The 24,054-nt window shown below is 35.4% G+C and overlaps 1 protein-coding gene across 1 annotated transcript in view; it reads right to left on the reverse strand.

Moving 5' to 3' along the window:
* Positions 1–1,404: 1,404 nt before the first annotated feature.
* LOC144292809 (uncharacterized) overlaps positions 1,405–24,054 on the reverse strand; it is a 481,267-nt gene continuing 458,617 nt past the window's right edge. The window contains exon 7 of the mRNA XM_077863666.1: positions 1,405–1,555. The gene's annotated coding sequence lies outside the window, so the exon portion shown is untranslated. The remainder of the gene's footprint in view (positions 1,556–24,054) is intronic.

Below are 24,054 nucleotides of genomic sequence, written 5' to 3' on the forward strand. Positions count from 1 at the left end.
ATAATCAAATTAAAAGAGGTCATTAGGGTGGACCCTAATTCAATATGACTGGTGTATCCATATAGGAAGAAGAAATTTTGACAAAGACATGTAAAGAAAATAACATTGTATCACAGAAAGAGGACACCTATCTACAAGTCTGCTATAAATTCTTCCCTCATGTCACTCAGAAGAAATCGATCCTACTGACCTTGATTTTAGGATTTTAGCTCTCAGAATTATGAGAAAATAAATTTCCAATGTTTAAGCCACCCAGTCTGTACTATCTTTTTATCACATGCCCCCACAAACTAATATTCTGGGTTTCTACAAGATTAACTCTTTATCCATTAACAGCAAGGCTCTACAATCTTTCCAAAGAGATGGCCTCAGATTAGAGGTCAAAGTACCAGTTTCTGATACAGAAAGCCCTTTACATTCCAATGCCTATATTGAACTGTTGTGGGAAATTTTATAAAAAAACAAGACATGTGAGTGGCCTTCTAAATATTAGTTGTGCCCTATTTCTGGTTTAATACCACCTTGGAAAAATCTGGAAATTTAAACTTGCCAATAACTAAAAAAGAGCAGATATCCACATAGTTGACAAAATCCAAACAAATATTATGCTTCTAAGGAAATAATCAGGAGTGGTTACTGTGGCAGACTAAAGATGGCTGCAAATTCCTGACTATCCCAACCATCCAGAGGTGGAGATATTTTCTCTATGCACTGAAGCTGGTTGTATCTGCAGAATTTGACAAAAGTGACATTATGCCAGTTCCAGCCTAATCTTTAACAGGATTGTGGCATCTGCTTTCTCACTCCTGGAAAGCAGTCACCATGTGCGATATCCAACTACCCTGAGACTGTCATGCTGTGAGCAGCCCACCTTAGTTAACACAGTGAGACAGTGGCCACTTGGAAAACCATGAAGTTACCAGGCATGGGAGAAAAGCCTTCTTGGCTCTTCTAGCTAGCATAGCCATCATTTAAGGCCGAGGAAGTGTGAGACATTAGCCAACCACAAGAACTAAGGTCATACTCCTATGACCCCAAAGCAGCAATCTAGCTGGTGCACAGCTGTTTGACCTATCCCAAGTAAAGTTCTTCAAACTTTGAGGCAGAGGTGAACCACTCTCAAGTTTCTGACACTCAGACTTGTGAGTAAAATAAAATGATTGTTACTTTAGGGTGCTAAATTTTGGAGTAATTTAGTATGCAGAAGTATGTAATTGGAGCAGTCCTAAATAAGCTGTTGAGACTTGATGAAGATGTATTTAGAAATATGGGTTTTATGCCATGTGTCCTAAAGAATATAAATAGTTTTGGATAGAAGGAAAAAAAAAAAAAACCTTTGCTAAGTCTAACAAATACTGACAAATTCTGAACGCTAAATAAGTATAAATTTTTATTTTACCCAGTTTCACTATTGAGTTTTATAGTATTAAATACAACTTTCTTTCAGTAGCACATTGTTCTCCTAAAAGCAATCCAATTCTTCTTTCAACTTGGAAACTTCTGTAAGGGATGCTCATTAGTAGATCTCTTTGGTCATGACCACAGCTCTCTGGCCCTGGAAGGCAATTTAGAGATTAGCTAACTAGACTTTCTTATTTTTCACAGTAAAAATAAAGGCTCAGATTGTCTAATGACTCAGTGATCATAGAACCAGTATTTGACTTGGGCAAGTTCTCAGATGTCCTGACATCCAAAGCAGAGCACTCACTCCGCAGTACCATTGTTAACAGAATTTCTAAATTATTTGTGATGATCCTTTCAGTAATTTCCACTTTTTAAAAAGTCTAGCAAATTCAGCATCAGGATCTACCAAGATATTTACCTTTGTATCACAGCATCTTATTGACGTGTATGCATACAAATACATGTGTACACTTTTATTTTATGTGCATATATATACATTTATCAAAGGCAAGCATACTCATTGCTTTAATAATATGGAAATTAAATTTGTGCATACTGTATGAGTGTAACGAGGTGGGAAGCAAACCACAGAATATTTCTGAAAAGATTTTGATTTTATGGAGATTAGTACACTATTAATATAACAAAACCCAGCTGTATCAGGCATTATAGGATAGGGAAGAAATGTTCCAACAGTTTAAACCCAATCTTAGAGGCAGTCAGCCACATGCAACCAGAAATGATGCGCTCCACTGTGTGACACTGCCTAGAGCTCTGCTGATGTGTCCCTTACTATGACGTGAGTCAGTGAGGATCTCTTAGCAGAGATAATGAAATTACTTTCACATTACAGTGAACACCGAAGAGCAAAAACCTTAATAAACACAGATTAAGTTGATTATATAAATCCCTCCTTGGAAAGTGAGCCTAATCCTGTGCCCCAAAATATTAAATATAACACTTCTATTAAAGATAGAGATGATACACTTCTCTTTATGTTGGCTCACCTACATCATATTAATGAGGCAAACATGTAATATCTGTGGCTGGTACTTGTGAATAGGAGGGGCCTCCAGCTACCTCTGGGGTCAGATTCCTCTATTTGGTGAGCTATACCGCCTTTCCCAAAAAATCTTTTCAGACTGATCTTCACTCAAAAGGCCTTTAGTGCAAGCTAATCTGGGGTTTCATGTTGCAAAGGTCTTGGATGGCAAACATTATGTTTGCGTTCTTCAGTAATTATATTTGACTGAAAACACATTTGTAACTGGCTCTGCACTCAGAGTAGGAATTCCCCAGGGCCAGAGTCAACACCTCAGCAAGGCCATTCAATTTAAATCGGGTTGGAGAGAAGCTTGGATTTATATACATTTGGTTTTTTTCGATTAAATACATTTTTTTCATAGATGCAATAGAATCTTCATCTATCCTCAGTGAGGTTATGTGGTTGAACTGTCATTTGATGCTATTATTTTTTTTCTACTAGAGAGCTTTATATGAATATTTTATATTAAACTCTCTAGTAAAACTTAGGACTTACTCAAATCTCGGTCAATTCTCAGAGAAAGTTTAAAATGGGAAAAGTAAAAATTTTAATAACAATTAGCTATTGCCTCCATCCCTTAGGGAAAAAATAGTTTTTATTATTATTTTATGTAATTGGAGGAGAGGAAGGGAAATTAAGTACGATCAGGATACAGTAAAGCAAAAGAAACAGGACAGGGAATTTGTGAATAAAGGCTAGAAATCCAAGGTGCTCTTAGAATTTCACTCAGCTCATTTTCCCATGGTCAGTGGCTTCATTACTGCCAAGTATTTTCTCCTTCTGGTTTTTCCCCATAAACTGTAATTGGTAAAACAACAGAACACAGAGCCTGGCCAAATGAGGCCAATTTTTTCTATTATCTAAATTCATATTCAATGTTCTAACAGCTGGGCTTATATAAACTGATCAAAAAAACAATAGCCTTCTAACCTTTTTTTTTTAAGTTTTTATTCATATATTCATGAGAGACACAGAGTCAGAGACACAGGCAGAAGGAGAAGCAGGCTCCCTGAGGGGAGCCTGATGCAGAACTCGATCCCAGGACCCCAGGATCATGACCTGAGCCAAAGGCTCAACCACTGATCCACCCAGGCATCCCGCCTTCTAACCTTTTATTTATTCTTTTCAGGCATGGGATAGAAGGCAGCTTGCTAGAAACCAGTTATAGATATTAAAATCAACAAATATCAGATTAGGACTAAATTCTAAGTGGTGTTGTGTTTTCATAAATAAATTAGTATAGACACTATAGAAGTCAGTTTTACAGGAGTCTTTTAATTTTATGTTACACGATGCCCTCTGTTCTTTGGCACTTGTTTGGGACAAAGCCGACTTAGAGATTTCACCAAAAGAATGAGGTGTCTTTCAGGTTACAAAGAATATAGGGATTTCCTTAGCCTTCAAAGACTAGCCTCTGCATAGTATTACCATACATTGCCCAGTCTCTGAGCTTCTATATTTATTGACAAATTGCATTAAGAAAAGTAGGCAATAGCAGGGCCTCAGATATAGATGCCCAGGAATGCTGCACACTCTAGTCTACTCTAAACCTTGGAACCAGACTACCTGAGTTATACTCTGGCCCCATTATTTATTAGTCAAATGACCTTAGCTAAACGATTTAGCCATTTCATAATGCCTCAGTTCCATATCTATAAAATATGAGTGGGTGATAGAGTAACTCTAAGGTCAATGTTAGGACTAAATGAGTTAATGTGAGTCAAATATTATCAATGGTAAGTGCTTGGCACAGTGCACTATGGAAAGTTAGTTTTTGCTGTTCACTTTAGGGGACAAAACTGGTACAACACATGTATAGAACAATTTAGCAATATTCATCGAAATTTTAAATGCTAACACCTTTTGACCTAGTAGCTAAACTTAGAAAATCTTACCACGTAGAGCTGATAGGAAAAAACAGTAATAAGATATATACAGGGCAGCCTGGGTGGCTCAGGGGTTTAGCGCCTCCTTCAGCCCAGGGCCTGATCCTGGAGACCTGGGATCAAGTCCCGCATCGGGCTCCCTGCATGGAGCCTGCTTCTCCCTCTGCCTGTGTCTCTGCCTCTCTCTCTCTCTCTGTCTCTCATGAATAAATAAAATCTTTAAAAAAAAGATATGCATAAGAACAAGGACTGTAGCTTTCTTACTACACAACCTAAACCTACTATAGAGCAAATAAATGGGAAAAAAATTTTTATTAATAGGGGGCTATGTAAATAAGAAACTTTCATATAATGGAATATTATGCAGAATGAAGCTCTCAAAAACATAATAGAACTATTCATAATATATGGAAAGAATCCTAAGAAGTGTTATTTGCATCTTCCCTTTTGTGTAAATAAAAGGATGCATACATATATAATGGTGACTATTTTTATCTGGAAGACTAAGTAACAAAATAATCATGGATACTTTTGCACACAAGGACTAGGAAGGTGAGGGAGATTTTTTTTTCATCATCTTATAGCTTTGTTAAGTGAATTTTAAAATCATAAATGTTTTATACTTTGATTTTAAAATCACTAGAGAGTATCTGACAGTGGGGATCACAGGATGCTTTTCTTTTATTCTTTACAGTTTTCTATATTTAAAAAAGTATTTTTAAAGCAAAAATAAGTCCACCAAAAGAACGTAAACCATAAATTTTAAAAATGTGTTCTATGAGAGTACTTCATTTATTATCCTCTCTTAGAAACACAATCCAGGGGGAATCCCTGCATGGCTCAGTGGTTTGGCACCTGCCTTCGGCCCACGGCATGATCCTAGAGTCCCGGGATCAAGTCCCACATTGGGCTTCCTGCGTGGAGCCTGCTTCTCCCTCTGCCTATGTCTCTGCCTCTCTCTCTCTCTCTCTGTGTCTCTCATGGATAAATCAATAAAATCCTTTAAAAAAAAAAAAAGAAACACAATCCAGTCATTTCAGTTTAAATTTCCATAAGCTATGAATATGTGATGTTATGTGCAAAAAGCATATACTAAATTACATGCATGCTCTCATTACATCTAAAAATAATACTCATGTTAAGAAATACCAGAGAATATATGCAAAATAAAAAATACTAAATTAGTACAGTCTTATTTTAACAATTTTACCACAAAAATTTAAGAATGAGAAAGTAGTTATGTGTTCATATAATTTCACTGATATGCCTAAATTTAAACCTACCCTCATTAGAAGATCAATCAATGAAAAGAATGAGACTGTTCTGATGATCATGTAAAGTTGGAGTTAGAGATTATTTGATGACAGATGTCAGTCTTCATTATATTTAATTCGAACATTTGTGGGCCCTTTGAATTATCTCCTTAGAATTCTTGTATTTTATGAAACAGACTTTTAAAATGGTTAGTCTCCATTTATGAAATGGACTTTAAGTCATCATTGTATTTCTTGGCATTGTTGGAATCTGTAGGTTTACTTCTCCCACTAGTCCGTAAACTCTTAAGAAGAATGTAGCACATAGTTACTGAAAGCATGGACTTTGGAGCCATATTCACATTTGAATCGTCGTTCCTTTGTTTATTAGAAGTGATGTAACCATGAGCAGGTTTTTTAACCTCTCTTAGCCTTGCAGCCTCAATGTATAAAGAGAAATGACATTAAACCTTTCTCAGAAGGTTTTTAGAAAAATAAGTGGAATACATTGATTTTTTTAAAAAAATCAGCCCAAAATAAAGTATATACTCAAAATTTTTCAAAACCTTCTACCTTTAAAAATATTGATGTTGTCTCAAATTTCTACTCAACTTATTTAATATTATAGGTATTTAATTCACATTTTTCCAATGACAGAATTAGGGTAAGCTCCAGAATTTGCATTTTCTCTATATTCAAGAAACAGTAGAACTATCTGAAATCAAAAGAAAACTTCCAAGCAATTCTTTTTAAAAATATCCATTCCAAAAATTGCTTGGAAATTTGATAAATTGACTGAAGTTTGCATAAGAAAAAAGATACTACAAACTTAAAAAGAAGTCCAGAAAAGGATAACAGCAATCAATGAGTTTGCTGCTCACACCCAAGTTTTACTATGAAAAAAGAATAAGTTTATTTTTTTCTTCTTGAAAGCCACTAATGATAAGCCTTGTACTACACTTGATGTCAGATTCCCCAGAGACAAAAGCAATGCTGAAATAGGGAAGGTAAAGAATTTGTTGGCAAAATGTCAAGGATGAGGGGCATTGTATTTTGAGCAGCAATTGTCTCAGCTCCAGGGTTCATTGAAGCAGGAGCAAATGGGTATGTGGAAGGGGGAAGTGGTAAACACATGAGCTGTCGTCTGTGCTTCATGCTTTTCCTTTATTATTTTCTCAAAAAAAAAAAAAAAACAACTTTTGGCATTTTATTGTAAAAAAGAATGTTAAAAAGCATTAATGAACACGTACAAAAATCTGCATTTGATTGTATTTTGTTTGAAGGATAAAAACAAAAGTCTTCAATAAATAGATGTCTTCATTCAGATATTATTTAAATGAAGATTAATTCCTGTGTTCCAAGCCAACAAAAGGGAAAACAGTTGTCAATCAGAATGAGTTAAAAAAAATAGTTTAAGTGTCTTGAAACCAGAACTTTTAAGTGCTTATCTTCTGTTTCAAAAAAGAAATTTGGTAATCCCTACAAAATTTCAGACTGAGTAGCAGATACCAAGTTGCTATATTATAGATGATGCTCTTAGTCTTTTTAAGATTCAATGTTTAGTCATGAAAGCCTCCACATTCACCAAAGTAGGTATTACATTGACTGCTCTCTTTGGAATTTCATCTGCTCTCCTCTCTAGAAGATCAGCAGGTATAAGCTATTTTAATTTATCATTAATTATTGATGTTAAACATTGGGAGATGACTTGAAAATCATCTGTTCTGGGACTATCAGTTTCAGAAGGAAGAAAATGTGCCCCGGAGCAGTTAATCCTGCACAGCTATCAGTGGTTTGCCAGGACACACAAGAGGATCAGCTCTCTCCCAGTCTGATGCCACATCTCCTCCATCTCATTATTTTATCTAAAGCTTTCAGACAGTACTTGTCATTCTTTTATGATCCAAAATCCAGTTCTGGAAAACAGGTATATGTGATTCCATGGAACAGACTCTAAAGCTATAAATGATGAGTAAATTCAAGACTGCCATTCATTATTTCCTTCATGAGTTTTGGGTATACGAGGCCACATTTTTCATGAGAAGTTTATCAGGAACCATCTCACTACATAAGGATGTCTAAGGCAGCCTGTGCCTCCAGACCTAAAAGACTTCCTCTATAAATTTGGACAGAGTCACAGAGGTGGCTAGATTTCACCTGAAGTCATCAAACACTGGTTTCAAGTAGAAAATTCTACAAGAATCATTAAAAAACACACAAAAAGAGGGACTTTTGGTCAATATTGCAGGATTTGTTTTTAGAGAACAAGAATCAAGTAGAGTCCCTAAAATGTCTTCTGAGATCCTTAGAAATAAGGTATCAAATGCAATGTTATGTCTTCCTTCCTGAATGTCAGTAACTCTCCAAGTTGCTGCTATGATATGGCAAACAGTCAGATCTTGGGCTAGAGGATAAAACTGGAAGGTCAAACAGAATAGTCAGAAAGGTTCCATCTGGTCAAATTACAACAATGAGAGTTTTCCAGTATAAATATCAAGCAGAGAAGAACTAGGAAGAGGACATACAGATGGATAAAGAACACCAGCAATGATTGAAGAAAATGTGGATTTAGATCTAGCTGTTTTCACGCAATACATCTCTGGAGATTTAATTTTGAAAAATAAATCAAAATCTAACAAAATACAAATTGCATTATTAAACCAGGATATCAATATACAAAAGTTAGCTCTCAAAATTTAAATAATGTAAGAAAATTTTTAAAGTAACAAGTACACCTTTCTTAGATTCTTTGATCCAATCCCTATACTAAGAGCTCCTTCTCAAGAACAAAACACATTTTTTTTTAAACATTAGACAGCCTGATTTTTTTCAGATCAACTTATGGCATCTGAGAAATCACTGTTGTTTTTTCCTAGCACTTCTTTCTCTAACAAAGGTTAGAAGATAATGGTAATTAAGAACAAAATTCTCATGGGGCACCTGGGTGGTTTAGTCAGTTGAGCATCTACTTTTCATTCAGGTCATGATCTCGGGATCCTAGGATCAAGCCCCTACATCAGGCTCCCTGCTCAGCAAGCAGCCTGCTTCTCATTCTCCCCTGCCTCTCCCCATGTTTGTGCATGCTCTTGCTCTCTTTTTCATTCTATCAATTAAATAAATTTCTTTAAAAAAAATACTCACAACTTAAGAATAGGTACTTGGCATCCCCAAAAAGCAAATACTAGAAATGTCCAAACTTCATGGCTCTGGCTATTCAGATATTACAGTCCGGTGACATAATGTGACATTTAAACAGTAAGTTCAGTGAGGTGCCTTGTTAGAAATGGGTGTAGGAAACTTTATTGTTCACAAAGTAGGGAATGCTAAATATATGTGTGTCCCTTAACCTCTCTCAGTTTAAGTTTCCTCAACTATAAATGAGATTAGATTACATAAATGCTAAAACCTGACAAATCTAATATTTCTTGATTTTATGGCCATTTTTTGCCAGCTTTATATAAAATGAGTCCAAAGCCAGGATAATTCTTTATGTAATATTAGACATATTTAATGAGAGCCAATATTTCATCAGGATATTCAGAAGCCTAAAATTTTCCCCTTTAGATACTGTACCTTCAAAGCTCATTTTTAGGAATCCTTCTGGGTGTGCCTTGGCACCAATAAGGGATGATTAAGGCAGCTGCACATTTTTCCACTGGAAGTTTAAGTATATCTTAGTGGAACACTTCTAAGGGAGTCTATGTTGGAGTAAGTTTCTTGAAGTAGTTCTTAGGATTTGAGTGAGGCTAAAGGATATTCAATCAAGGTAAAATAATCAGGACATTTCAGAACCATAGGGGGAAAAAATGGAAAAACTCTAATGATTATAAATAATCAGAGTGAATTGTCAACATGAGGCAGATAAAATATGCCACAATCAGTGTGCACACTCTCATCCCCTACATCCTTGCTTGGAGTACAGCAGGGAGCAATGAGACCCTTGCCAACATCAGGGGTACTTGTTCTTTTGCTATTATTAAGAACAACTGTCAGCTGGCTATTTGGAAACATGAGGGAAAATCTCAGGCCTCAACTGATAAATACACAAGCTCATGTCAAGTCTGAATCTCTTGTGTCCCCCTTGATGTCTATAGCAATTCTACCTTTCCAGTCTCTGAAAATTGAAAGAGCTACCTTCACTCTCTTATATGGCCACTAGGGGAAATGGAAGTTAGAAAATCCTTTCTAAGATGGGTAAAATAATTTCTCTTACTTCATCTGAAGCAAGGTTGATTTTTTTTAAAAATACAGTTGAATAGGAAGCACAAAGAAACTAAAACCTCATAGACATAAACGTGACATTATAAACTACTGATTTTAAATTGCACTCAACAATTTTTATTATACCATAATGTGATTTTTTTTAAGATTTTATTTATTTATCCATGAGAGACACAGAGAGAGAGGCAGAGACACAGGCAAAGGGAGAAGCAGGCTCCATGCAGGGAGCCTGACGTGGGACTTGATCCCGGGTCCCCAGGATCACACCCTGGGCCGAAGGCAGCGCTAAACCGCTGAGCCACCCAGGCTGCTCAATTTTTATTATACCAAATTCTGATCTCAATGTCTTACACAAGCTTTATCTGGAATGAATGCTGGAGAATGTCAGTGCCACGCCCCCATAATCAACTCTTTGGGTGTCTCTCCTAGGTATAGGCCTAATATCCTCTTCCATACACCTAAAAACCTGTCACAACACCTATTGTTCTTCCCTCCCCCAAATCCTATAAACTAGCCCTTCTTATGCTATAGGTGTGAGGTAAGAAACTGATTGCTACACAATGCCAAAAATTACTTTTCTTAAATTGATTTTACTTGCCAAAGACCTTGAGCACTCTCCCTCCGTCCTTCTCAATGAGAATCTAGGACACCAATCCTCACCAAGCCCTAACTTACCTGAACTTCACTGTCTTCTGTTTGCCTGAGGCACCTTCACAAGGAAGTCCTACTTTTCACCCTTTGTTCCAGGAGAGTGCTTTAGTTTCCTATGGCTGCCATAACAAAGTGAAATTGTTTTAAATAAATCTAGCTGGTTTAAAATAATGTAAATTCATTCTCTCACAATCCTGGAGGCTACAAGTCTGAAATCAACATATCATTAGGGTCATGTTCTTTCTGAAGTTCCTAGGGGAAGCATTTTCCCTAGATTTTGCCTTTTAATCTTTGGTGTTCCTTGGCTTGTAGCTATATCACTCCAAACTCTGCTTCCCTCTTCACATATTCTTCTTCTCTCTCTGTCCATGTATCTTTGTGTTCAAATTCCTCTCTTCTGATGAAAACAACAGTCATTGGATCAGGGCCTACCCTAATCCAAGATGACCCCATCTTAACTTGATTACATCTGCAAAGACCCCTTGCTAAATGAGGTCATATTCTGAGGTTCCAGGTGGACATTTTAGGGGGGGAGCACAATTCAACCCAATACAGAGAGCACGGGACCTGGCATCATGAACTTGTAGTTTTAATTGAGTATGCAAAGCACTGGAATGGTATCGCCTCTCCAAACTGGTTAATAGCAAGCAGATTAGTTTTGATAGATTTCTCTAAAAGGCAATCTATTTTCATATTGCATCACTTCAAATTTACACTATCCTAGATGTTACAAAAATGCAAAAGTAATAGCATAAATATTTTGTATTCAAATTTATATTCATTTACATAATTTCATATTTTAAAGGTAATAAGAACATAAGCAGCTACAGTTCAGTTTCAATTATTCAATGGATTGATTCGTGAACATGACTTCTGACATAAAATAGATTTTTTTCCCCCCAGAGAGACAAAGCTCCAGAAAACTGAGGTCAACAAAATCTGTTTTTGTTTCAGATAGTTTAACAATGAAGCAATTTTAACATCTGGTACTATAACCATAAGTGAAAACTTTTTAAAACAAGAGTGTTGAACCTAATGTTCCATGGAAGATAATATTCTTTTTTGTGGCTGAGAAAATTATTCTTTTCCCAAAAGAAAAAAATATATAGTACTTCCATAAACAAGTGAAAGGGCTACAACTCAAAGTGACTTTATGTAATAAAACATTATGGTTCAGGATTTAAATAAATTAACATGTGGAAATTGCTGCCAAGGAAGAGAAAGACTATGACGCTACACTAGAGACCTATAGAATAGATGGAGAAATTGTCAATAATCTGGTCAATTTCTGCTGTGTTCACAAGGCATTTTAATCATTTTCGCTGCATCCCTCTTCCCTCATTAAAATGTAGTAGACTTTTTTTTTGGGGGGGGCTCATTTATTTCTCAACTAATACTGTATTGCAATAATCCTAATTGCCAACTCTGAGTATACACCGAAAGACATAGCGGCTACCATCAAAGAGAAAGCACTGTTATAGGTGACAAAGGAAATGGACAAAATGGTAAATGCTACTGTAAGGGAAGGTACTGGATGCAAAGAGAGTACATAACATGGGCACCTACTGAGTATCAAAATATCAAGGAAGTTTTCTTAAATGAACTTATTACAAATCTTAGAAGATGACAAGGAATTAGCCAAGAAACAATGGCTCCAAAGACCAAAACTAGCGGAATATGATATTTGCATGTTACTTAGGATGGAAAGTGAGGAATAAAGACAACCGATAAGGCTGGAAAATAAAAAAAGGGCCATGTCTGTGTACACATACACAGTCACCAAATTTTTAGTTTATCCTTAAGGAAAATTTCAGTACAATTTGTGAGATTTAAGGAAAGAAAGGACATTGGCTTGCATAACTCAGGCAATGTAATAACATAGATTTATTCAGAAAAAAATAAGATAGCTTCACCATATGTTCCATATACATCCTATAAATAATAGCTTTTCCATGTCCTTTATATATTCTAAATATATGTCTTAAAGGCTCTTTAAGACTATTTTTTCTTCATCAACATATCAGAGCCATCAATTATCATTATACAGTCCACTTGATTATTTTATCAGTTATTAAGTAGGGCTCTGTCACTTAGCATGTCATATGCACAGTATCAGATACTGTGAGAAATGCAAAAGAGTGAATAAAAAAATAGAAAAGTTATTATCTGTAAGCCAACTGGTACATTGTGTTTTCTTTTTTTTTCCAGTTGTCCTCATCTCACCTAAATCCTTATTCATTCTCATCAAAGTTGGAGTCTGGGGGTGAGGTACATAATGTATCAGGGTCTGTGCTACATGCCAAGGACAAAACAATAAATATGGTTTATTTCACATCTTCACTTTCTAATGAAAGTAACATGTAAATCAGCTCATCCTTACTATTTAAAAAGATCTTTAAGAAAAAAAAAAACAGGGAAAAGATTAAAACAGAAAGTAAATTATTTGGAATCTGAGTATACTCTGGATTTCAGTTTTCCAAAATACCACTACTCTTTATAAAGGATGGTTGCACCTTTATACTATTAAAAATTAATCTATTATCTAGATCAATACAGAGCCATTCCCACTGAGATGGGAGGGATCTCACAGAGTAGGAGGTACCTAAGGTGAAAAACAATCGTATGCATTTCCCACAGAGAGCCTAGTAATTGACATAAAGATGGGTCTTAATAAAAGCCTATTTCTCAAAATAATGAATTAAATTCTCAATGACCATTTTAGTATTCATGCAATAGACCTACATAGCTCTTAAATGGATTGGTGAAAGATAATAATAAAAAGTAAAACCAATAGTTTTTTAGTTTGTATGAGAAAACATCCTGCTGATACTTTCATTGAGTCAAGTTCTTATTTTATTTTGGGGTGACTTTTAGTAAATCAATAATGAGTTAGAAAAATTGTATCATCAGAATATTTGCATTAAGGGCATAGTATGCATCAATTTTTTAATACATCTTCCTAGCAAAGGGCCAAATAGCCAAATGAGTTAATCCTGACAGTTCAGCCAAAGCACATCATGAGCCCTGCCTGATGGAGAACACCCAGACCATCCACACATATATTGTTAATCTTTTTAGCATTTCAATAATATCTCCCTGCCAAACCAGCCTGCATAATTACCTATGATTTTGCTGTCACTTTCATTTCTACAGATGTCAGTCAGATTTGGCATTTGATTTTTTTTTTTCTTTGATAGAAGGAAAATACTTTAGTTCCCTTGGGCAGGGTATCACATTGACAGGAAAGATAACAACATCAAAAAATATTATTACAAAAAAAATGTTAATACTGAGGATATTGTATCAAAAGTGAATCAAAACAGGGTTTTTTTTGCTATTAACCTGTATGAGTTCCTTATGTATTTTGAATGATAAATAATCCCTTCCTGATATGTGGTTCATAAAGATATTCTCCCATTCCAAAGGTTGCCTTTTCATTTTGTTGATTCTTTTGCTGGCCAGAGTATTTTTAGTTTGACTTAGTTCCACTTGTTTATTTTTGTTTTTATTGTTTGTGCTTTGATACCGTAGCCAAAAATGTATTTTAGCAATATAGTGCCAAAGCCAATGTCAAAGATCTTTTTTTTCTAAGAGTTTTATGGTTTCAGGTCTTACATTTCAGTCTTTAACCCATTTTGAATTAATTTTTCTGAGCGGTATAAATTAGTGGGCAAAGGATCTGAATATAAATTTATGCAAAGAAGATATTCAAGTAACCAACAGGTACATGAAAAGGTATCAACATCACTAATCATCAGGGAAAAAAGTGAAAGTCTAAACCACAAGGAGTATTTGCTTCACACTCTTTAGAATGACTATTACCAAAAAGAGAAGAGATAACAGGTGCTGGCAAAAATGTGGAGAGAAGAGAACCTTTGTTCATTGTTAGTAGGAATGTAAATTGGCGCAGCTACTATGGAAAACAGTATGGAGTTTCCTCAAAAAATTAACAATAGAACTAGTATATGATCCAGCAATTCTACTGCTAGGGGTTCTTCTGAAAGAAATGAAATCACTATCTTGAAGAGATATCTGCACCTCTATGTTCACTGCAGCATTATTTTCAACAGATATGACATGGAAGCAACCTAAGTGTCTACCAACAGATGAATAGGTAAATAAAATATGTTTTATGTAAATAACAGAATATTACTCAGCCATAAGAAATAAGGACTCTGCCACATAGATGAAACTTGGTGGCATTGTACTATGGAAATAAATCAGATAGAGAAAGACAACTACTATATGATCTCCGTATAATGGCCTATCATAATGTCATAGAAACAGAGATTAGAATGGTGATTTCTGGGACAGGGGGGTAGGGGAAATGCATGAAAGTGGTCAAAGGATATAAGCTTCCAGTTATAAGATGGATAAGTTCTGAGGATGTAATGTACGGTGTGATGACTATAGTTGACAATACAGTGTTGTATAATTAAAAGTTGCTAAGAAAGATCTCAGAAGTTGTCATCATACACACAAAAAACTGTAACTATGTGAGGTGATAGGTATGCTAACTAACCTTATTGTGGTTATCTTTTCACAATACATACAAACATCAAATTGTCACACTATATACCTTCAACCTACACATGCTATATGTCAATTCTATCTCAATAAAGCAGGAAAAAAAAGGAATCAGAATAAAAATAAAAATAAATTTCAGTATACTCTAGTCAGTGCAGCCTGAGAAAGCAATGGCTAGTCCATTGCCTGAGAAAGCAATGGCTAACTTAGAGTAAATACGCATCTGGGAGAAAGGAGGAATATGGTGATAGATGCTTACATTGGAACAGATGTCAGACGCCTGTGTACCCAAAACTGCCCTCGGCTCAACACTCCTCTTGGGATCCACTAAATGCTTCCTCAGTGCTACAAATGAATAATTCATGGCCTCAACTTCCCCTTGCAGTCAACACGAAAGAGGAAAGGTCTTTGAAAGTTCATTGGTTAGTGAATAATGTCACTACTCACGGGTGCACCAGTGAGCAAAATACATGTAAAATACCAGTAGGTGACAGACCAACTCAGTACTATGTAACAGAAATATTAATGCAGGCCACATATGTAATTTTAAATTTTCTAGCATACACATTTAAAAACAAGTGAGATTAGTTCTAATTATATCAGTATTTAATCCAACATATTCAAAAGATTATTTCAATATGTCATGGATGTTAAAGTTATTAATATGATGCTGTACATTCTTTTTTCAGTCTGTTTTGAAATCCTGTACTTATCTTATACTTCACATATTTCAGACTAGCCACATTTCAAGTGCTCAGTACCCATTTGTCCACATTAGAAAGTGTAGGTCTACCTTGTATTTATCCTAAATTGTTGGCTTGCTAAACTTGTTTTAATTTTTTAAAGTCATAGATCATTTATACAGCTCTTGTATTCTTTGTCAAGAAAAATGGAAACAATATCTAAATGAATCATGGGATTTGTTTTAAAATAAATTTTCCTTTTTTTCAACGCTGAACCTGAGAACATGAGGAGGATGAAAGAGTGAATGCAACAAAATAATGTTGAAAAGATATATTTACAAAGCCATCAAATGGAAAATGTATGAAATCAAACAACTTTTTAAAAATACTAGCAACACAGATTGATAATTGTAATAATTCAAAATACTTAAAATATGGACTTAATATAAATAGTAAATTGTATGTTTAATAAATATAAAAAAAGAAATTTAAGTTCCATAATGTTTCTGAAAATTTTCCGCAAGTTTTAACTTTCACTGTTGTTGCTAAAACGTATTGACTATGAGGAGGTATTTCATCCTATTTCACTGTTCAAAGTATCAATACAGTACTTACAGGAGGGTACAAACAAACATAATGGCTGCCTTGAATATGTATAAAAACACACACATTTTATTGAACTTTAAACCTTTTGGTCCAGTTATCTCAGTAAATGCTTGTTTGGAGTTTGCCTATAAAAAGTACTAGAAGTCCCTAGTTGAACTCACACATAAGAAGTCTGCAACCATTCCTCTGAAAAGAATCTCCAGCTCTTGTCACTTGCAAATTTCACTGGTCTAACATGCAAAGTTGTTTAATTTAGATCTCCACTTTATTCATGTAAAACAGAACAATGAATGGAAGAATAGAATTCTGCCATTTGTAAAGTACCGGTCTAAAAAATGGGGAGTATTTTTGGTATCTATCTTTTAATTAAGAAAAGACTTTAGTAAATAAGACAAATTATCAGTATTATTTGGGGAAAAAATTAACCTTGAAAAATAATTATAAATTCAAAGACGGAAAAAAATTTCAAAGATGGTGAAAAGCATTAGTATTAAAACATCATGAGTTACGAATTAAATATGACTGCTTTTATAGATGATTTTAAGATTTATTTATTTGAGAGACTGTGTGCACATGCATACAGTAGAGGAGATACAGAGGGAGAGAGAGAATCTTAAGTAGACTCCCCTCTGAGTGCAAAGTCACTACCCTGGGATCCTGACCTGAGCTGAAACCAACAGTCCGATGCTTAACAGACTGAGCCACTCAGGTGCCTCATACATGAATTTCTTAAATGTCACTAAAATTTGTACAGAGTTGTATTTTATATAAGTTAATATTGGTTGTAGCACAGGAGAAACCTCTTTAATATATATAGGAACTGATGCTCAATTCTTAGACAATTTCTCATCTTAATATTGTTTTATTAATATTTATTGATATTTAGTTGTGCTAGTACTAATTAGTATTCAATTGTATCACTGCTTTCATATATATATACACTGGTCACAGTTATAATTTTATTGGTATCTCATCTGTTGTCCCAATGAGTAATCTATGGCACTTAAAACATGAGGTCCTCTTAAGAATGTTCTGGCCTAGGTACTGGTTTCTAAGTAGCATGGACATTATTGAACATCTGTACTCACAGCAGTATTATTGAGCTAGAAATTGAATTCAATCTCCAACTTTATGAATGATATAGGGCTGAAGTTACTTTGACTTAACCTCCAATGTTGCTAAACTAGTATTTGTTAATATCTTAACATGTCTTAACCACTTTGTTCTTGACAGATACAGAAGAGAAAAAATCTGTACCCCTTCTAAGAAAGTTCAACACCACATAGTCGTTAAAGGTAAGTTCTAGAGAATGTTGTTCTTATGAAGGGAAGAACTTGACCTAATAGGGTATATAGGGTGAATGACTGCATGATAACAACATAAAGCATTTTAGTAAACAGAGACTAGAAAGGAGTTTCCTGCTTCCTTGTATATCAGCTCCAAAAGAAGTACAGGGTACAGGATTATGAGAATAATGCTCAAATAATAGGACGACACTAAGCATTCGAGTGTCTAAAACACACTTGATAATGGCTCTAATTATATTTACTCACATACCGATCTGTATATTTACAAAAATAAAAACTACTAAGTTAAATGTTTGTAATAGAATTTATTTAGTGATAATTTCCCTCCTTCCTTCTAGCAAAAATAGTAACAGTACCTTGCCATAGTAAAAAGTCCTAAATATACTTGCTTTGAACATCACATTTTATTTTTCTCAGTTTGCACTGGGGAATTTTAACAATAGTTACACTCACCAATTTCCCATGTATATGTAGGAAATAAATATAGTCTCCAAAAAATACACTGTTATATAGGAAAATGTAACAAAGTAAAGTTAAGTTTATTTGCTTACCTTTGGACTACTATTGAAAAAAATATATGTACATATAAACAGAAATTCCCTTTCTTCTAGACATAAAGAGTTGAAAGAGGTTTTTCAAGAAAGAATTTGCTAGAAAAAGAAATTTAAAAATATTTTTTCATGTGTATTACACAGCTATGTCCAGCTTCAATGTAGCCTGGTATTCTGCAAACTGAAGATTTAATAAATGCTTGTTGCACTAATATGAGAGCAAATTCAAGTATGGGGTGTGTTATTATCTTCCTAGTATTCATACAACATTTTCATTTTTAGTTCTAGCTGGGAATTATTAAACACATTAAGAGTCATAAATGAGAATATCTATTCTCAAAGAGATTGCAGTCTAATTTCCCCTGAGATAAATGTAAAACCAGTGATGAGTAACTCTGAAATTTCATAAAGTAGGCTAATAGTACTTTGGAGCTTAAAGCCTGTTGATCAACCTTCAGTCTTGTTAGAGTCCCCAAGAATAGCACTCCTTAGATAAAAAATTTACCTTAATCTGTTCATCTCAAAATTTAAAAAAAATTAAGCATATCCAATATTTAATCACCTATACCTTTGCTTTTGTATATATGTTAATAATTTATCAGTGTGGTTTTTTTTTTAACTTTTTACTTATTTATTCATGACACACACACACACACACACAGAAGCAGAGACACAGGCAGAGGGAGAAGCAGGCACCATGCAGGGAGCCCAATGCGGGACTTGATCCCGTGCCTCCCGGATCAGGCCCTGGGCCGAAGGCGGCGCTAAACCACTGAGCCACCCAGGCTGCCCAATAATTTACCATTGTGTTTACTCAACAAATCAACTTGGGTAATTTTATGATTTCAGTGAGACAAAACGTTTATTTGCAATTAGGATATCATACTCACTTCTAAAAATAGCTTTAAAAAATTAAAGATATTTCACCAAAAATACATTTCATTTACAACTCTGCCATAGAAATAAAAATTATAACTTTGCTGAGCTTAAAAACAATATATAACTTGTAAGTCCACAAATTTGGACAAAGACATGATCATAGGAACTGAAATTTTTAATGATACCTTAAATGTATTTCATACCTTCTGAAGCTTGAAGAAAAAGTATGAAAAGTAGAGTAATGAAGCAGAGTTACTCACTGTCTAATAAAGGATAATGTCTTCAATTTTAATAGTTACACACTGTCTAATAAAGGATAATGTCTTCAATTTTAATAGTTGAATCTAAAAATTTTATATTAGTCACAACAATAAAGAAACATTCTGGGAGCACCTGAATGGCTCAGCTGGTTAAACATCTGCCTTGGGCTCAGGTCATGATCTCAGGATCCTGAGATCGAGCCCTGCATGGAGCCTCATGTAGGCTCTCTGCTCAATGGGGAGTCTGCTTCTCCCTCTCCCTCTGCAGCTCCCCCTGCCTGTGTGCATGCTCTCTCTCTCTCTCTCTCTCTCTCTCAAATAAATAAGTAAAATGTTAGAAAGAAAGTAGAAAAAAAGAAAAGAAACAAAGATAGATAGATTCTGGAACATCATCCCTAGTTTTAGAAAATGAGTATGACTAATAATTACAGAGTCTAGGTGTGGATATATGGGATACACAAACACATAAACATCATGTACCATTCCTAAACATCAAAAAGATGTACAGGACATTACACACAATAGTAGACCTTAAAAAATAAAGATCTGTACCTCAAAGAATTTGCAATCTAATGGAAGAAGTAATTTGCAGCAGATTTTACTAATGCAAGAGAATTAAAAGGGAACCCTCTTACACTGTTGGTGGGAATGTGAACTGGTGCAGCCACTCTGGAAAACTGTGGAGGTTCCCTCAAAGAGTTAAAAATAGACCTGCCCTACGACACAGCAATTGCACTGTTGGGGATTTACCCCAAAGATACAGATGCAATGAAACGCCGGGACACCTGCACCCCGATGTTTATAGCAGCAATGTCCACAATAGCCAAACTGTGGAAGGAGCCTCGGGGTCCATCGAAAGATGAGTGGATAAAGAAGATGTGGTTTATGTATACAATGGAATATTACTCAGCTATTAGAAACGACAAATACCCACCATTTGCTTCAACATGGATGGAACTGGAAGGTATTATGCTGAGTAAAGTAAGTCAATCGGAGAAGGACAAACATTATATGTTCTCATTCATTTGGGGAATATAAATAATAGTGAAAGGGAATATAAGGGAAGGGAGAAGAAATGTGTGGGAAATATCAGAAAGGGAGACAGAATATAAAGACTCCTAACTCTGGGAAATGAACTAGGGGTGGTGGAAGGGGAGGAGGATGGGGGGTGGGGGTGAATGGGTGACTGGCACTGAGGGGGGGCACTTGACGGGATGAGCACTGGGTGTTATTCTGTATGTTGGTAAATTGAACACCAATAAAAAATAAATTTATTATAAAAAAATAAAATTAAATTTTAAAAAAGCAGGTGCTAAATAGTTGATGCAGACAAACTCTTATAAATCTTGAAGCAAGATAAACTAACTAAAATTGTCTTCATGAAAAAGTTTCAGGGAACACTTGACTTTCACTTTTAGGAATAGTGAATAGTAATGACTATATAAATAGCTAGGAGGAAGCAAGAGTGAATGAGCAAGATTACAAGAAAAGTTACAAATATAGTGAATGCACAAGTTTGGCTAGAATGGAAGATTCATGAGGAAGGAAATTGTCTGATAATGTCAAAGTTTCTTAAAAACTATTCCTAAATGAATATGAAACAATCAAGAAGAGAAGTGATAGCAGAAAATTATTTTTTTCAGGAAAATTCTTTTGAGTATACATAGTTTTCTCTAGAGATACCACAGATGTTGCAGAGATGAGGAGAATGCAGAGCTTAGACACCAGATAATGGTGACTATCAGTGCCAGACATAACAGATCAGCTAGGCAGTTGAAACAGGCACCAATTTATAACTATTGTATTTTGACTTATAGGCCTATTATACACTAGGCATTGTAGCAACTTTAGTCATTTAATAACCATTTAATTAGATCTGCCTGAAGCCCATGTTGTACCTATGATCACCTCTTTTTGCATAGGGAAACTGAGGCACAATCAAGTCCAGATAACTTTCCAAGGCCAGTAGGCTAGCAAATAATGGAGCTAAAATGAAAATCTGGAAAGACACATTCCAGAATCTGTTCCCCTAGCAATTTACAGAATGATAAAATACCTCGACAATGAAGGTGATGGAAAAAGTGAAATTGTCATTCATTTCAGGAAGATTGTATTGAAAAAAATGGGAGTAATTACCTTGATAAAACACATAGGGTCAAGAGTGTGAAGCTCCTTGAAGTATGTGCAGGTAAAAATCACTAACTGGCCTCCCAACTAATGTTTAACTGGTAAAAAAAAAAAAAAATAGGACTTGTGTTCTGATACATGGAGCATGAAAGTTCCAATTGTCCTGAATGCCTCATTTCTTCCATACTTTCTCCATGTGAAAAGATGTTAGACAACTATTTCAAGAATATTTATTTAAAGAATCTTTAACTTATTGGTGAGACTGTGGTGTCCACATGTGTCTAATGGGTTCAGTGAAGTATAATCAGTTATGAACCTTTGTATAACAGCCATTCTCACTGCAGGTAGGTTAGAACTGTGACCTATTGCTACCATTTAAAACCAGAGACAGGAGCTCAAGGATTCCTGGGAATCAAGTTTACACTCACAGATAAACAGACTTTTCTCACCACTAACAAAGAGTCAAAACAAAGAAAATGAGTAAACTTTTACACAGACCTTTTCCTCTCTCCAATCTGTGCTAATGTCAACACATTCACCAACCATTAATTTTATCACATATATGTGATAACTTCCTTTACATTTGAATTATAACCATGATCATTTTTATAGCCAAGGAATTTGAGGACTCAAAAAGGCATGCTATTAAGGTGTAGCGTTTCTCTGAGAATTCTTTAAATTTTATTTATTTATTCATATGAGACAGACAGAGAGAGAGAGAGAGAGAGAGAGAGAGAGGCAGACACATAGGCAGAGGGAGAAGCAGGCTCCTTGCATGGCCCGATTTGGGACTCGATCCCAGGACCCTCGGATCACACCCTGACCCAGACACTCAACCACTGAACCATCCAGGCGTCCCTCTCTGAGAATGATCTGTGGGCATCAGAAAAGTTTGAGAATTTCTCACTAAAATGTTTCAGGCATTTCTCAGTCATTATCAGCAGGGACCAAAAAAGTTGTTGCAGACACAACCTAAAAGCAGATATGAGATACTCCTAAAGGAACAAGTCTTTTGGCAAAATAACTCAAGGAAATTTGCTAGGATGTATTAATCATATGCTTCTATTTTTTTTAAAATAAGTCTATAGGAGTCCTTAAATTATGCCTAATTGTTAAATACGGGAAACTGAAAACAATTAGTGTAGAATTATTGGCAAAACTATACCATGTGAGTAGAAAGTAGGCAAAGGGTGCTAACGAGGTCTTGCTCAGAGGCAAATGGAAATAATTATGAGCCATTCAATCCTTAGACTGGAGTCAGACTTAAAATTGGGGGCAACTGAGACAGCACCAGGAATGAAGCACTAAATATTATTTCCAAGATTGTCTTATGAGCAGAGCTAATGCCCTAAATATAATACTCATGAATCTTAAGGGTTCATCTAGTGGATTAATTAATCCGGAGTTTATATCTGACAGTAATTAAAAAATGACCAAGACAAAGAGATTGAAGTAGGAATTGAACTATAATAAAGAGAAGAGAGGGGGATCCCTGGGTGGCGCAGCGGTTTGGCGCCTGCCTTTGGCCCAGGGCGCGATCCTGGAGACCGGGGATCGAATCCCACATCGGGCTCCCGGTGCATGGAGCCTGCTTCTCCCTCTGCCTGTGTCTCTGCCTCTCTCTCTCTCGCTGTGTGCCTATCATAAATAAAAAAAAAATAAATAAATAAAGAGAAGAGAAAGAAGAAGGAAATGGAGATTGTAGAGAAGAGAAATTTAAAGGGTCTAATTCTTCCAGAAAAAGTTTCAAGTCTTGGATTTTGAGTGTTTTCATTCAAAGACCACAAACTGGCTCCAAGTAGTTGAGGAAGCCAGAACAAAAGCTCACATGGATGACTTCTCAGGTTATGGATTGGGCAGTCAGTAATGTGTTGTACTGTGAATGAGGACACCCTGTGCATTTGAGAAATTAGGAATATAATGTCTAGGAAGGAAAAAAAGTATGATTAGTAAAGTGACATTTCTGCGAAGAGACATATCAGATAACTGAGTTGTTACATTACATTCAGTAATTTTAGTTTCTCAACAATCTTGAAAATTAATATACTTCACTTGTGCTGAGAAGGAAATAAGCTCAGAGAAATAAGTTTCTTAAAGCTCCACAGCCCATCTGTTTGATGCGAAAGTCTGTGCATCCCAATTGATGAATTACGTAGTAAAAACACAAGGACTTGGCTCTGGACACAGGGAAAAAGAAATTGTTTTCACTTACAGAGATTGAAAAGAGGGATCATCGCTTAATAATTTGATAAATGAAAGAAACAAAAACCCAAGCCTCTTTTATTTCATCATTAATACTGAAGGGTGAAGACCCCAAATAATTAGTCACTTTGTTTCGCAGAGCACCTTCATCAATTTGGGACAATGTAAAAATAGGTCCTGAGGTTAGGATGGGTGAAGTGAAGACGACGACTGCTATGTTTAAAAGAGAAGTAGGATTTGATAGTCTGGAAGAGATATTTTTAAAAAGATATAAAGAAGCTCAAAGAAACAGAAGTCAACAGTTAGGGCCTAAAAGAAGGCCTTTCCCACATCCAGGAATGCCTGACAGTGTTTCAGGACAATGAGGTTTAATAGTCCATTTTATATTGTCCCTTCTGTTACTTCCAAACCAACCTTCAGTAAAAGCCTATTAAAAATACTTCTCTGTCAGT

This window comes from Canis aureus, chromosome 2 (genome assembly GCF_053574225.1).
Source record: "Canis aureus isolate CA01 chromosome 2, VMU_Caureus_v.1.0, whole genome shotgun sequence".
NCBI classification, from domain to species: domain Eukaryota; kingdom Metazoa; phylum Chordata; class Mammalia; order Carnivora; family Canidae; genus Canis; species Canis aureus.